The 13,512-nt window shown below is 35.3% G+C and overlaps 1 protein-coding gene across 1 annotated transcript in view; it reads left to right on the top strand.

Annotated features, from left to right (window-relative positions):
- Chm (CHM Rab escort protein) overlaps positions 1–13,512 on the top strand; it is a 157,992-nt gene that overhangs the window by 58,244 nt on the left and 86,236 nt on the right. The gene's annotated exons all lie outside the window — the stretch shown is intronic.

Genomic DNA, 13,512 nt, shown 5'->3' on the forward strand with positions numbered 1-13,512 from the left:
CTGCGGATCAAACTTACTGCTTTGTTCAAGCTATGCATTCTACCAATTGAGCAACATCCCCATTCCTGTTTTTTTTTTTTCATTTTAGTGTGAATTTCACTGATGGGTAATTTTGTATATCATTTCCTGTACTTATTTGCCATTCATATGTCTTTTGGGTGAACTGTCTGGTGATTGATGTCTTTTACAAGTTTTTAAATAGAATTTCTTTTTTTCTTTTTGGTTGCAGAATTCTTTTTCAAGTATTTGTTCTTTGTTAACTGTTTAGTTTAAAAATACTTTCCCCTGAACTGTAACTTGTGTTCTCATTCTCTTTAAACAGGATATTTTGTAGAGCAGGTTTTGCAAATTTTAACGAGCTGCCATGTATTCATTTTTCTCTCTGTATATTGTGTTTTTGGCATTGAGTCTGAGATCTCTTTACTTGGATGTACTTCCAGAAGCTTTCATTTCGTTGAAAAGTGTTTCTTATAGATAAATATTATACATTTTAGTTCATGACCCACTTTGAGTATTTTTTTGGTATGTGGTATGAGGATTAGGTATATATTCTTCCCCCCACTCCCCAACCTCAAAACATCATTTGCTTCAACATCAGACTCTAGGGATTATGAAGATGATTTTGTCAGAGTTTTATCCTGAGTTCTGCTTCTTTGAACCTACTAATGCTTTTGCTCTTCAAAGGTTGTTTTACCTTTAAGTTATCTTCTGCAGTTAAACAACTGATTAACGAAAGGGAAGAAAAAAGTACCTGCAGTTGTTGGTAATTATTTTAGTAGCCATTGCTATAGCCCTCCTTAATATAGCTTATTATAGTCGATTTTTTATTTTGTACTGAAGCCATGCGCATGGTTTGTTATAAGTGGATAAACTGAAGTTCAGTGAGAGGTAGTTAAGACAGGAAATGTTATCTCTGGGTGTAGAGAGGAAGTGATAAGGCAGGAGGAGACAGGAACTCAGTCTCTTTTTGGGCTGGGAAGTTGAGTAGGTAAGGTGGTTGTGGTTTTGCTCCTTTGTCTCTGATTTCTCAGCATTTTCCCCAGTGTCTGACTCTGGGCTTTTATTATTAAGACCAATTAGAACTCGTGCAACATACCTTTTTTTTTCAATTTTGTTTTTGTGAGAGAGGACCTTGTATACTGCCCAGCCTTGAGCTTTGAATTCATGATGACATATGGTATTCCAGTATCCTTAATTTGTTGTTATTGTAGTCTATATACTCCGGAATATTTCTTAGTTTATATGGGGGAAGTAAAGTAACCATTATTTCTAGCTTTAAATGCTATGCAGATTAGGAGAAAGCAGACAGCATTATTTATTTCCACTTGGGTCACACAAATGCAAATAATTCTTAGATGAAAAGTTATTGCATGTTAATTTCATACTCATGTTTTTCTTTTTATTTATTTGTTTATTTATTTATTATTATTAAAATGTTTTTTCTTTAGTAAGAAAACAATGTTTTAAATTAATTTTTGTCTCTGTGGGTTTGTATGTTTATAGAAGTGTATGCTCACATGCATGTGTGTGGAAGTCAGAAACACTTGCTGGATTCAGTTCTCTCCTTTATACCATGTTTGTTACCTTGGGATCAAACTCAAGTTGTCAGAATTTATTGGGGATAAATATCTTTGCTCACTGAGCCTAGAAAGAAGAAGTCTTATTGGTCTAAATATAAGTCAACTACTTATGTTCCTTTTCTCTATTTTTGAATATTAATGACTAATAGTTCCCCAATTTTGGCATAAAGTTAAACCAGAAGGAAAATGCGCTTTTTAAATTCAAATGAAGCAACTTTTTAGTGGATTGATATATCAAAAAAGAAGATTTTATTGCGACAGGAATTTGAAATTGCATTTCTTCATTTTGAACTTCATAAACATAAACAGTATACTTCTTGAACAATATTAGCTATGGCATTAGTCCAAAAAGAAGAATGAAATAAAAAAAATCAATGTAGTACATGCTGCATTTTTCATTTTAGAGGAAGTTGTTAATTATTGTCTATAATAAGTTTGTTTTAGGCTGTGAAAACATGCCAGTTAAAAGTTGTTGGAACAAGTAGGCAGATAGGAGTGTATCAGGTAGTTGTCAGAGGATTTGTAGCCTGTTTAGCTTATGCATGTTGGAGTATTAAGAAATGCTAAAGGTGAACTTCTAGCTTTACATTCAGGGTCCCTAGATGGTTGCTAGCTAGATGGTTGTCATGATTCCAGATAAGTTCTCACACACAACTAAAATGTCTATACAGGAAAGGAAATGGGAGAATATAGATTTTAGATTGATAATTATATTTTATTTATATATATATTTTAGGTTTTATTTGTATAAATAAAATATACTAATATCATAACTTATAGTCAAAATTATATAAAGTATTTACCAAGATATTTCAAAGGAGTCTACTTTAACTTTTTGTATAAAAATTGAAGTGCATGCACACTTTTAAGTCCATCACACCAAAAAGGAAATAAAGTTAAAATTTTAAAATTTGATTGGTCATCATGGATTCATTCCTAGGGCTGGGTAACTTCTGCCCGATAAATTGTCATGAGCTCAGTTTATCTCATAGTAAGGAAAAAGGCTGCTATGGTTGAGTAGTGAACCAGTGTTACTTGCTACTGCTAACCTCATGAAGTTTTGTTCCTGGATAAATGTAAGGGAAGCTTGATATTTCAGCGATATTCTATAATGCATTAAAGTATTTAAGTTGGTAGCATCTAGAGAAATTTCTACAATATGTTATATTGCATAAAGTCAAGATTAATACAATTTTATGGAACAGTTTGGGTAGTCTGATTTCTGTAATTTTTTTGAGTAGTCATTGAATATTTATTTTAGGAATAACCATCTGAAAAGCAGCATAATATACTATGCAAACATAATATACTACGCAAATCAAAAGTGAATGGTCTTAGAACAAAGTATGTATCAAATAAAAGAACACAATTTCTACCACATGCTATATTGAGGAAGAAAATTTGCAAAAGGAGAAATACAGTGAACTGTAGTTGTCATTTTATTTAGGGTGTGAACAAGCTTCCCAAATAAAGATACAGAGACTTATTATTAATTATGAATGCTCGGCCTTAGCTTAGGCTTGTTTGACTAGCTCTTTTAACTTAATTTATCCTGTTCCTATTCATCTTTATTTTGCCTTGGGGCATTTTATCTTTCATTTTGTATGTGCTACTTTCCTGCTTCCATCTTGTCTGTATGTCTGGCCCCTGTCACTTCCCTGTCATCTCCTTTTCTTTCTCTACAGGCTAAACTCTTCCTGATGTTTACTCTTCCTGCCTGGAAATTCATCTTGCTATTGGCTATTCAGCTTTTTATTAAACCAATCAAATGCCTTAGGAAGGCAAGTTAAACAGCAGCGCATCTTTATATAATAAGCAATGCAACACCTCTATTCAGAATTAAATAAATATTTCACAACATAAAACATATGTAATACATATTTACATGCTTAAATATTCTGCAACATGTATAAGTGTACCACATCTTTACATAGTTCAACAAATGTGACACATTTTTGCATAGTTAAATATTCTGCAGCAGTTCCCTCTTTTAGAATAATATTTTAAGGTATGTTACTTTAGATTATGCTGTGGAACATTTGTTTTAATGATGTAAAAATGTGTTGTTTTTATTTATGTTACATTTGTTTAACTCTGTGAAGCTGTGTTTCTTTGTCTAAAACATGTGATGGTCTACAAAAGAGCTGAACAACCCATAACAAAGCAGGAGAAAGGATAGGCAGGACTGGCAGGTAGAGAGGATAAATAGAATGAGAAATATGGGAGAAGAAGGAAGAAGGAGCAAGAGAACAAGGAGTGCTAGGGGCCAGCCACCCAGCCAGAAACAGTGTAAGGGTGAAAGTAAGGTATCCTGAAGTAAGAAAAGGAAAAAAGCCCTAAGGAAAAGGGTAGATAGGATAATTTAAGTTAAGAAAAGCTGACTGGCTTTGAACTCGTATTCCTCCTGTCTTTCCCTCCTTCAGCAAATCATGCACACTCATACTACAAGGACGTTTGCTCAACTGTGTTCATAACAACATTATTCATAATATCCAGAACCAGGAAAGAATCTAGGTGCCCCTCAACCGAAGAATGGGTAAAGAAAATGTGGTACATTTACGCAATGGAGAACTACTCAGCAGTAAAAAAGAATGACACCTTGAAATTTACATATAAATGGATGGTATTAGAAAAAACTGTCCTGAGTGAGGTAACCCAGACCCAGATAGACAAACATGATATGTACTCACTCATAAGTGGATATTAGACATAAAGCAAAGTATAACCAGCCTATAATCCATGATCTCAGAAAAGCTAGGTAATAAAGAGAACTCTAAGAGAGATATACATGGATACCCCTTGAAAGGGGAAACAGACAAGAGTCCCTGAGAAAATTGGGAGGGAGGAGGGAAGGTTGGAGGGGAGAGAGGGGGGATAAGGGACAGGAGGAGGAGAACATGAGGGAACAGAGTGCTAAACAAGGGGGAAAGACAGAGAAGGAGAGAAAGGAGATACTTTGATTGAGGGAACCATTAAGTGGCTAGTAAGAATCATGGCACTAGGGAACTTACCAGGAATTCATAAGGATAATCTCAGATAAGACTCTAAGCAACAGTGGAGAGGATGCCTAAATCAGCCTTCCTCTGTAATCAGATTGATGACTACCTTAATTGTCATCATAGAACCTTCATCCAGCAACTGATGGAAGCAGATGCAAAGATCCACATTGTAACACTGAACTAAGCTTATGGGGCCCAGTCCAGGAGAGGGAGGAACCATGATATGAGTAGGGGATGGTCAAGACCATGATAGTGATACCCACAGAAATGGCTGATTTGAGCTAGTGAGAGATCACTGACTCCGGACTGAAAGTGGGGGAACCTGCAAGGGACCAAGCTAGGGCCATTGAATATGGGGGGCAATTGTGAGGCTTGGATGGTCTGTGGGGCCACTGGCAATGGGACCAGGATTTATCCCTAGTGCTTGATCTGGCATATTTTGGAGCAAGTACTCTTTGGAGGGATACCTTGCTCAGCCTAGATAATGAGAGGAGGTCTGTGGGCCCACCTTGAAGTGATGTGTCAGTCTTTATTGACTCCCCATGGGGTCCTTGCCCTTTCTGGGGACTGGATGGGGGTAAGGTGGGGGAAAGGTTGGGGCGAGAGGAGGGGAGGGAGTGGGAACAAGAATGACTATGTAGAATGGGAAAGGATTGTATTAAAAAATGAAAAGAAAAGAGAAGCTGGCTAGAAAGAAGTCAAGCTAAGTCTTGACATTTGTAAGTAATAATAAGCCTCCATGTATTTGGGACCTGGGTTGCAGCCATCCCCCCCCCCCAAAAAAAATCAAAAGACTAAAGAACCAAAAGAAAAAAAATAAAAATTTTCTCTTTTTTTCTAAATAATAAGAAAGGTTTTAGCTTTAACATAGTAAGATAAGAGCAATTATTAAGTAAGAATTACATTTACAATATTCATTCCATTTGCATTTGGCAAATTCAGAGAAGATACTCCATTATCCATCCTATTTTTGTGAGTCCAAAGTTGTGTGCCTATTTTATTTTCTATTCTAACTTTTATTACAAACCCAAAATAGTCGTAGACCTCAAAAACATTTTCTTATATAAATAATTTATACTTTTATGTTTCTCAGCCTCATAAACTTTACATCTCTTATGTAAATTTCTTTTCTGAATTTGATAACAAGGAAAATGTAACTCTATCTCTTCTTCAACTCCCATCAGAGACCTGAGAAGGAGTTAACATTACCTGAGTAAACAGGAATTATAGAGTAAGTCTTTTCTGTGAAACATATTTTGATGGAGTGTCCCACCTCTTTTTGGCCGATTCAGAAGACAAAGTTAGACAGTCTTTTTGTTTTGTATCCTGTTGATCCAGTTTGGACAGCATACTGTCAGCAGTTGAGGCATGGGTAGTTTTTTTGCTCAAATTGCTAGCGTCGCCACAAAGAAGTATATGCCTTATGGAGGTTCTTCAATGCCCATCATCCTTTTAGGAAGTAGATTGGTGCTGCCAGGAGCAGACATGTCTCACTATCATAAATAGCCTTGGTGGTTAAACATCTTAAATGCCATATTATATAGGTCTCTGAAGCATTGGAATATTACTTACCTAAAATATATCTGTTAAAACTTGGAAACATAACTAACATGACTACAAGTTTGATTGTTATAGATAACTACTAACCTGCATTTGTAATCATCCTAAATAGTCTGTAATAATAGCTTTCAAGGAATATACATTTTTATTACATTTTTAAATGAGCTGCATAAGTACAGTACCTTACATAGGAGTAGAAACATATATAGCATATTACAAAAATAACCTTAAATTTATATCAAAATTCAAAAATCCAGACCAATGTAAAATATTTGCGATAAAGCTGTTTCTTTAATCATGTACCCATTAAATGATGACAAACATCTATAACCCACAAAATGAACAAAAAACACCCATTCCCCCTCTTGGAAATGTGGATGTTCTATAGACTGCTTCCTGTTGTTTGTGGATGATTGCATCCCCAGGATACCCTAAGAAAACTGAGATAATAGTCAAGTTCTAAAAACACTAGCTATAACATTTGTTGTCCGGTCTCTGTGTAATGAGAAAGTACAAGGCTTATCTGAAGTCCTGGATAGAATAGACTGTGAGGCTAGACCATCTCAATTAGTATCCTTGAAGTTGATCTGAACACAGAACTGTAAAGAAACTGTAGCAGAGGCACACAGAAAGGTTGTGATCTCCTGGGCCGCCCGTTTGCATGGCTGTCTGGTCTCCTTGCTCTGAAAACACTCACAAAGGTAATATTTTTATCTGTATCCACACAAGTATGGACTGTGCATTGTACACAAACCAGTCAGAGATTTTTTTGTTTTATATTTGAGCAGATTAAAGGTATCTGTCAACTTTATAAGTTTGACTATATAACCAAATCTCTGTAATAAGTAATAAGTCATGAGGACTCTGTATCCAACAAGATTTATCACCAGTCTCAGAGGTGTCCCCTTGTCAAGGGATCAGCTTATGTGTCACTTGTCTTTTATTTTTTCTAGGTTTATTTCTTTATGTCCGTAGCCAGGATTTTCAGGGAGTCTCCCCCAAACAAATCTGATCTATATTAATTTTGAAGGAATCCACAGCCTTCCATTTCCTATGAAAACAAAAGCATAACCTCTCCCCCAACCCAACACATTTTCTGAATCCTATTTTAAACTTAAGATATGACTAAAGTATCTAGGCTGGTTTAATTCAGAAATTCCTTTTACAAACTCATGTCTTTGGTTAGCTGCCTTTCCCTCATCAGCATTCAAATTCAAAGTCAACAAAGCACTATACAGAATCTAGACTCCCTGTGTATTTCCTAGTATATCTTTACATGACTTAATTTTTAATATTACTTTGCTATTTTTTAAAAAGATATTTATTTTTAAACTGTTTTTTTCCTATGACTGTCTATTCCCCCGTTTTCTTAAGCACCTCTGTACACTGTCACCTGCTTGAAGGTATTCCCTTCATGATCTGTTTTATTGTCCACCTGTAGCTCTCTCTGTCCTAGTGAGCTAAACCTTAAGCTGCTAAGTAGCATCTAGGCCCTCTGAGTGCAGCTCTGGAATTTGGCTCCACTCCCTCTTCGAAGTGGGAGATTCTGTGAGAACTGAACCTTAAGCCTAGTCTAGAGTTGCATTTAACATCCCCAGCTCTAGGAAGCTGATACCTGTAGGTGTAGATTGCTCTTTCGTTCCTGGCTGCCCAGACCCAAATAATCACACAGAAACTATATCAATTACAGCACCACTTGGCCAATTAGCTTAGGCTTCTTATAAACTAACTCTTGCCTCTTCCAAATTAACTAATTTCTATTAATATAAGCATATTAATATAAACATTCATAGCATACAGAGGGGAATCCCACATCAGAGACCCACACAGTTTTAGGCATTTTACTTAGCTTGCTGTTTCCACTTAGTGTGTTGACTTCTCAAGTGCTCTGCTTAGCAGTGTCTCTTAAATGAGCCATTTATTTTTTTTTCAGCTTTCTTGGGCCCTAGGTGGAAATTTGTTCCCCATGTTGGATGCTGTTTGTAGTTGGAATTTTCTTTGGGCCACCAACCAGCTTCCCAAATACAAACACAAAGATTTATTATTAATTATGAATGCTTGTCCTTAGCTTAGGCTTGTCTTTCTAGCTCTTTTAACTTAATTTAACCTGTTTCTAATTCTCAGTGTTTTGCTTTAGGGGCTTTTTACCTTTCATTCTGTATGTCCTACTTTCCTGCTTCCTCCTTGTCTGTCTGTCTGTGTCCTGTCATCTCCCTTTCCTCTGTTTTTTTCTCTAGAGCCTAAATTTCTACTACTACTTGTTCTTCCTGCCAAGAAGTTCTTCCTATACCCCCCCTTGCTATTGACCATTTCACTTCTCATTAGATCAATCACGTGACTTAGGCAGACAAGGTAAAACAACAACACATCTTTACAAAATTAAAGAATTCCAACATGTCTTTACATAGTCAAATATATATTCCACAATATAAACAAATACAACACATCTTTAAACAATTAAACAAATATTCTGCAACATAAACAAAAATAAACACCTCCTTGCATAGTCATACAAATATTCTGCTACTGTGGATACCTGTGTTGAATAAAATAGCCAGCTGATTGACAGGTTTTATTTTATGCAAATAAAGGAATACAACGTATTAATATAGCAAATTCATTTGGAAATGCTCTTTAGTTATTACCACTAATTGATAAGTGATATCCAAGTTCTTTAAGTTACAGATAAATTTTGACAATTAGTTTTTTTTAAAAAAAAAAGAGGTGCAGTTATACAAAGCAGTTGACATTTTTGGTTAGGATAAATTATTTAAAAAGTACAATCCATGTATAATTGCCTTTGAGATTCAGATTTTAAGTGATAATTGACTTAATTTGTGGAAACTATTTTGATAGTAAATATTTTTAGAGTTGAGAGCTTCTTTTGAGAGCTTATAATTCACCAACATCTTATCTGGCAGATGTATTTTCATGGTTTTCAAATACATTTGAGTTACTAAAATTGAACTGTTATTCTTAATTTTCTTTGGCAGAGGAATAACTTTTATGAAAAGGCTGCTTATATACAAACCACAATGTTAGGTTTTAAATTCATGGAAATATCACCGTTTGGTTTAAAGAATTTACTTACAGAATAATTATGTAGAGATTTAGGAGCTTCTAGTGTCTTCATCACTTTTTTAGATATGAACCTAATAACACTTGACAGAACTCCAAAAATACTTTGGGTTTTTTTTTAATGAAAAATGGGAATAGTAGTATGCTTTTATGCTTCTATTTCTTGGAGAGCTAGGAACTTCACCAACTTGTGATTTTGAAAATATTGAAATTGAGTAGTTTGTCAAAGTAGGACAAATTTCTAAAAAAATAATCTCTTACACATTCCCCACTGCCTCAGATTTACTTAACCTTTGATTACACTTATAATGAAATGTTTTGACTTCCAACTTCCAACTTTTCAGCTGTCTAGCATTATCTAATGGATTTTATTTACTATGTAAAACCTCATTTTACTTAATATACAAGATAGCTGCTGAATAAATAAGTTGCTATGCTCAATTTTCATGCTATTCTCATCACAGTCTGTAATAAAAGGAGTTGCCATATTCTATCTTATCTGTGTAGTGTAATTAATTATCCTGTCACTACTTAGTTTAATCTTTAGGCATGGAACTTCTGCTGAAAGTTGTCATCTTATGTTTTTATCAATTTTCAAAATAAAAGAAAATACATGTGAACATCACTGTGGAAAAAATCACATTTCATATCATAGCTTTTAATTTATAAAAGACTTAATTTTAAGCCTTATTCATGTGTATGGATATATGGGTATATGCCACATGCGTGTAGGTTCTTTTGGAAGAGGGTCCTCTGGAACTAAAATTATGGCAGTTTAAAGTTCCTCAACATAGCATTGAAACCCTGGTTTTTCTGCAATAGATGTGTGCTGGTTACTTTTCACCAGCTATGCAAAAAACAGTGTCACCTAGTGAAAGGTAGCAACATTGGGGAATTGACTGTAGGTTTGCTTATAGACATGCCTTTGGAGCATTTGCTTAATTGTAAATTGATGTAGAAGGAAGGACCCAGCTCACCGTAGGCAGTACAGTCCTTATTCAGGTGGTCCAGAGCTAGTTAAGAAAGGTAGCTAAGATAGCCAGAGGGAAAAAAGCCAGTAATAACTTAGTAACAAAATTCAGCTCCTTCAAGGTCTCTGCTTCAGTTCCTATCTCCAGATTCCTGCCTTGATTTCTTGTATTGGCTTCCAGCCATGATAGACTGTGATGTCTAAGACAAACAGATACTTTCCAGATTATCATTGATCAATGTTTTATCATAAAAACAGAAGTTAAAATAGGAAGCAACCTACCTCAAGACCCAGCAAGAGAACTTTTGGTATATACGCAAAGGATGCTCAATCATACCATAAAGATATGTGCTCAAATATGTTCAGAACAGCATTATTTGTCATAGCCAGAACCTGGAAACAACATAAGTCCCTTTTGATTGAAGAATGGAATAAAAGAAAATGTGGTACATTTACAGAATAGGGTACTACTCAGTGGTTAAAAAAAATCCTGACATTTTGAAATTTATGGGCAAATGGATAGATCTAGAAAACATCATATTGAGTAAGGTAACCCAGACCCAGAAAGACAAATATGTATTCTCTATTAAGTGGCTTTCAGACATAAAGCAAACAAAAAAAAAATCACCATCCCAGAGAACGTAGACAACAAAGAGGACCCTAAGACAGACATACGTGGATTTAATCTACATGGGACATAGAAAAAGACAAGATCTCCTGAGTAAATTGGGAGCATGGAGATCATGGGAGGGTGCAAAAGAGCAGGGTGAGGAAGGGAGGGGAATGAAGAAAAATATATAGCCCAGTAAAAAGAATTTTTAAAAATCAGAAAAAACATTTTAAATGCCACATTCTGTAGGTCTTTGAAATGTGAAAGAATATCTATCCGAAATGTATCTTTGTATATCTCAAAAACTAACATGACTATAAGTTTGACTATTATAGATGACTTATTTTTGTTAATCTGTATTTCTTAATTATATATTGCATCTTTAATTGGGATGTATAAATACAATACCTTAAAAAAAGTATACATGAAGTATAACAAAATTAATCTTAAATTTACGTAAATAAGCTGAAACCCATGCCAGTGTAAAATGTTGAGATTGACAGATTTGGGGGGGTGAAATTAGACTCAATAATGTATCCATTTCTCTATCATTTCTATTCCATATCCCCCTTTAGAAAGAGATTGACTATGACCCATAACAATTTATACCCAACCCCTAATATAGAAACAAACATTTATAACAGTATTTTGGGAATTTGGTCTTAGTTCTCTAGACTACATTCTGCTTATTGTTGGGTTCTAGTAATCTTTAAGGAACCCTGAAAAAATTTGGAATTATGGTTAAGTCCTGACTGGAGTATTTTGTGGCAGCATCCTTGACACTGTTCTGGATGTAGAAGTCAGAGGAAACTGCACAGAGGCGCTCTGAAACATCGGATCATCTGGCCTATCAATTTCCTTTGGAGATCTAACATGGGAGGGAGGGTCTTTTTTTAATCAAACCATATTAACCTGGAAGGAATCCACAGCTTCTCATCTTCTGTGGAAACAAAAACAGAGCCCCTTTTCCAAAGCAACATATCCTTAGACCCAAATTCTGCAGTCAAGATACCTTTACAATATATAGGTTGGTTTAACTTGGCAGCCGCCACAATTAAATGTCTCTCAGCAGTTAGCTCATTAATAGCCAAAAATTCCAAAGATGTTCATTAAGGTCTACTTATAGCATTGAATTGTTTTACTAGTTCAAAGTTCCATAGTCTACCATATTCCTCCAAAAGTGACATGGTCAGGCTTGTTCCCAACAATAGCCTACTCTCTGGTACCAACTTCTTGATTCCTTGCTTTTTTTTTTTAACTATTGTGATAAAAATTCCATGACCAAGGCAATTTCCAGAAGAGAGAGTTTATCTGAGCTTATGGTTCCAGAGACATAAGAATCGGTTATGGCAAGGGCGAGTGGTAGCAAACAGTGACATGGGGGTTGGTGCACAGTGCTGAGAGCTCCATCTCGTTAACAGCACACATGGAGCAGAGCAAACAAACTGGAAGTGGACGGAGGCTTTAAACTCTCGAAGCTCACCCTCAGTGAAATGCTTCTTCCAGTAAGGCCGCTCCTCCCAAACTTCCCAGACTCCGCCACCAACTGTGAACCAGGTGTTTAAACACCTGAGTCTGTGAGGAATATTTCTCATTCAGATCACTACACTTGGAAATAGATGTGCTTCAGGATTGTTTTCTTTTGTTAATTGTAGAATATTGACATAGACTTTATTAAGTGAACATCCCTTGTCCAAATTGTTCCAAAGTTTAAAATCTTTTGATTACTAACATGATTCTCAAAAGGTTTTGGATTTGGTAGCATTTACTATTTGAGGATGTAGCCTAGGCATGATCATGTACTGAAAAGTCAAAGGGCATTTAGAAAGATATTGATAAATACATGCATGATAAACTGCATCCATGCGTTATAGTACATGGAGAAACTGATAAATATAGTTGTTTTTGAAATTTAAAATTTTATAGACTACATAGATTATTAATATGTGATTATATTTGGGACTGGTGCAATTTTGATATTATGAGGAGTGGGACAAATAACCCATAGGACAAAACATGATAAGGGGAAAATATGAAGACTCAAGTTGATTGAGAGGTAGAGATGCCATGTATGAAAGCAGTTAAATTAGTATAGAGGGAAGATATTTATTTTATAAAGAGGTAGACTTTGAGGGAGGTAGGGTTTAGGCTTGATAGTGGAAGGGCTACTGTTAGGTCTTAAACATTCAGTTAGCAGTTACTTACTTAAGAAACATTAAGTACAAGGGGTTGGGACCAGGTATTGAACAATAAGGCAGCTCAGAGAGAATAGTGAATTTTCTGGAACAGGAATTGACAATGTAGGCAGGTGAATATAAGTCTATACTATCAAAATATCAGTAGACTAAAAATTCTTATTCTAGTAATAATTTTGGAAATGAAGCTTTCAGTGGAATAATAAATGTTAATAGTAAATAGGAAACAATGTTGAAAGTTTGTTGTAGATGCCATAAAATAATAGGAAACCTGACGTGGCACACTTCCCACCACTTGACTGAGGTAGCTCTGTCAGTAATCTTCTGGCAGATGCCTTTAGTGAGCATTTGCTCTGCTCCAGGTACAATGTTGGATTCTTTGCATGCAATATGTCAGTTTAGTTTCAGACCAAATTTGATGGTGGGTCCTGTTATTCCTACATAGTGTAGGACTAGAGAAGTGAAATACGTTCAGAATATTAGTCAGCTGGGTTTATAGCTCTATCTGTTGTTGATGATT

This window comes from Myodes glareolus, chromosome X (assembly GCF_982192425.1).
Source record: "Myodes glareolus chromosome X, mMyoGla1.1, whole genome shotgun sequence".
In the NCBI taxonomy this organism is placed as follows: Eukaryota; Metazoa; Chordata; class Mammalia; order Rodentia; family Cricetidae; genus Myodes; species Myodes glareolus.